General features: G+C 41.0%; 1 long non-coding RNA gene and 1 pseudogene across 2 annotated transcripts in view; one reads left to right on the top strand and one right to left on the bottom strand.

The window, feature by feature from the left end:
- Window positions 1-2,983, bottom strand: part of LOC104862045 — an 18,966-nt gene that overhangs the window by 4,595 nt on the left and 11,388 nt on the right. The window contains exon 3 of one of the 2 annotated variants that reach the window (XR_780169.1): window positions 2,448-2,540. The exons of the other annotated variant lie outside the window; for it this stretch is intronic. This is a non-coding gene — a long non-coding RNA (uncharacterized LOC104862045). Of the gene's footprint in view, window positions 1-2,447; window positions 2,541-2,983 lie in introns of those variants that run through there. 2 annotated transcript variants of the gene reach the window in all.
- LOC117285404 lies at window positions 1,048-1,149 on the top strand (annotated as a pseudogene).

Here is a 2,983-nt window from a genome sequence, read left to right as displayed (position 1 = left end):
TTTGGCAACTTACAGAAACCCTTTTTCAAAAAAAAAAAAAAAAAAAAATACGAAAACACTGGGGATGTAGCTCAGTGAGAAGGCCCTGGGTTCTATCCCCAGAAACTAGCACACACACAATAAAGCACTGTTGTTTTATTGTGTGGTCTACATAAGAAATTAGCATTGTTCTCAATCATGTGACTCTTTTTTCCTGGTGAATTACCAATTCAGTGTTGCTCATGTGACCCAGACAGCAGGCCTCCTCCCTTACTGTGCTGCACCACATGACTTCCACAGGTGCCAGGTAACATCTTAGGCCCTGTAATGCTTACCACCTACCCATCTGTGCAGAGGCCTGTGATACATGGGCTCAGACTCTCTTGGAGACCAACATCCAAACATCACTGGATGACTGAATTGATGGGGGAATCAACAGGATACAAAGATGAATAGATGGTTGTATGGATAGGTGAACAAATGAACATGTGAATGGATAGTTGGATGACTGGGATCGATGGATGAATTTCTCTTAGGAGAAAGCAGGATTTTATAAATAGAACTATGTATTTCACATCCTTGTCTTTACCTAAAGTGAATTTCATATAACAGGCTTCCAAACATATTTTTTAATTTTAATAGAATCTTCCAGACAGCACTGACAGGATTACTGCCCTTGGATGCTACACATACCATGTAACATTCTTATGAAAATCTGGCAAAATCAGTGGGAGTGATTTGATAATGGCCTCCCAAAAATATTATACTTGGAGATTACTTTCTGAAAACTGCTGTCATCTGTAGCCTTTAAAATGTACTTTGAAATGTTACTGATTAATTATATGACAATATATACACACACACACCATATACATAAAATCTTTGAGGAATATGAAAGATGCTTAAGCAGGAGAGAAATAGTTTTATTTTCCTATTTAGTATCCACCTATCTCCCTTGGCTCCTGTGTTAAAGAGATAGCAACATAAACATAATTTAAGAAACAAATTTTCGTAAATATTTCTGTTCAAGTTTCAAAAAAACTCCCTTTCTTTCTAACCACCCAGCTAATCGCTTCTCGGCCTTTTGGCTAAGATCAAGTGTAGTATCTGACCACCCAGCTAAATCCACATGATGTGAAGGCTGTAACACCAAAGAAACTGTAAACTCTTACAATGAATGTGAGCCCCAAAAGAGCCCTCAGGAACATTCCCCACTGTCTTCATCTTCTACTCAAAACCATAAAGACCAGAAGAGGGGTGACCAGCCCATGGTTATGAAGGGTCTGGCTGACAGATCCCAATAACACAGGCTTTGGTCACCAGCTTTTCCATGATGGTAACACAGACCAGGACCTCCCCATTCACAATTACCACAATAAAATCCTTGAGATAATTAATTTATAAAGAGAAAAGGATTCTTTTGGCTCACAGTTTTGAAGGTTCTAGTCCATAATTGATTGGCTTGTTGCTTTTTGGACTGTGGTGAGGCAACGTGTCATGGCAGGAGCATATGCTAGAACAAAACTGTTCCCCTCTTGACCAGGAAGCAAAAGAAGAAAAGGAAGCGGCCAGAGTCCCTCTTAAGGACACGCCCCCAATGACCTAAGGACCTCCCACAAGACCCCACCTCCTGAAAGGTCCGTTATCACCTAGTAGCTCCCACTAGGGTCCAATCTATTAACAATGGACTTTTGGAGGACATATAAAATCTACACTAGAGCATACTTTCCAGGGAGCAGTCCCTGAAGGGCCTTCCTCTCAGGCCTTCTCTCAGGCTGTTCCTCTTCATGGCGGGGAAGGACCCCCTGAAGCCAGTCTCACCCTTTAAGGATCATGATTGGGTATCCAGACACCTGAGTTCCTTGACCAAACAGACCCAAGCTCACTTTCAGGACCCCAAGCAGGCCTCTTCGTGGATCTTTCCTGAGGGTGGACCATACCACCACTAGGTCTGAGAGGGAAACCTGTTCCCAGGAGGCCTGGAGCCCAGGATGACAGAGGATGGTGATGTTGAGTAGCTTCCCAGAGTGCCCCACCACCACCATCCCACACAGTCTTCAGAATAATGCCATTTCAATGAAATACTTTTCATGGTTGCAGCCAGAAGCATATTTTATTTACCAGTTCATTAGCTTGATTTAGAACTGTTAAATATTTAGATCTACAGGTTTCAACTTTTTGATCTCAGGACCCATTTACACTCTGAAAATTATTGAGAACCCCGAAGAGTTTTTGTGTGGGGGATATCTATCAATGTTCACATAACTATCATTTTAAACTGAGACATTTCACAAATATTTGTTCATTACCTAATTTTTAAAATAACACTAGGTGCTGGGAGCCCATTGCATCCTTATATAAGTAACATCTTTAATTTTTTAAAAAACCTAACTATATTTTCAAAAAAATAATGTAGTAAGAAGAGCGACATTGTTTGACAGTTTTGCAAATCTCTTTAATGCCTGAGTTAAGAGAAGACAACTGAGTTCCCATCTCTGCTTCTGCCTCCAGTCTGTTGGGATGTGTGGTTGAGCTAAAGCATAAGAAGAAACTGTGGGCTCCTGCAAGGGATACAATTAACAAAGAAAGGAATATTTTAATAAGCTTTTCAGGTAATTATGCATATCTTTACCTGAGCATACAACAGAATTCAATGAGTACTGCTCTCCTATGATCAGTTCCTAGGCCCAGAGGGAGAGAAGTGAGGCTCCTGTGCAAACCCCAGGAAGCTCTGGTTTTGTGGCTGTACAGGTGCCAGACCCATGCTTTGCTCCTTTGCCTTAATACCAGGCCTACTGCTTGCAAATTTGTGCACGGCTCCTTGAAAATTCACTCTTCTTTCTGATACTTTGTATCTTTCAAGTAAAATCTATATTCCATAACCAAGTGTACACATCTGTAATCTCAACACTCCTGGAGGCTGAGGTAAGAGGATCACAAGTTTAAGCCCAGTCCGGACAACTTAGCAACTTAGTGAGATCCTGTCTCAAAAAAAAAAAAAAAA

Source organism: Fukomys damarensis, unplaced genomic scaffold, assembly GCF_012274545.1.
Source record: "Fukomys damarensis isolate Sample0158 unplaced genomic scaffold, DMR_v1.0_HiC HiC_scaffold_9, whole genome shotgun sequence".
Taxonomy (NCBI): Eukaryota; Metazoa; Chordata; class Mammalia; order Rodentia; family Bathyergidae; genus Fukomys; species Fukomys damarensis.
The sequence above is the reverse complement of the archived record's forward strand: the minus strand, read 5'-3'. Positions and strand labels throughout refer to the sequence as shown.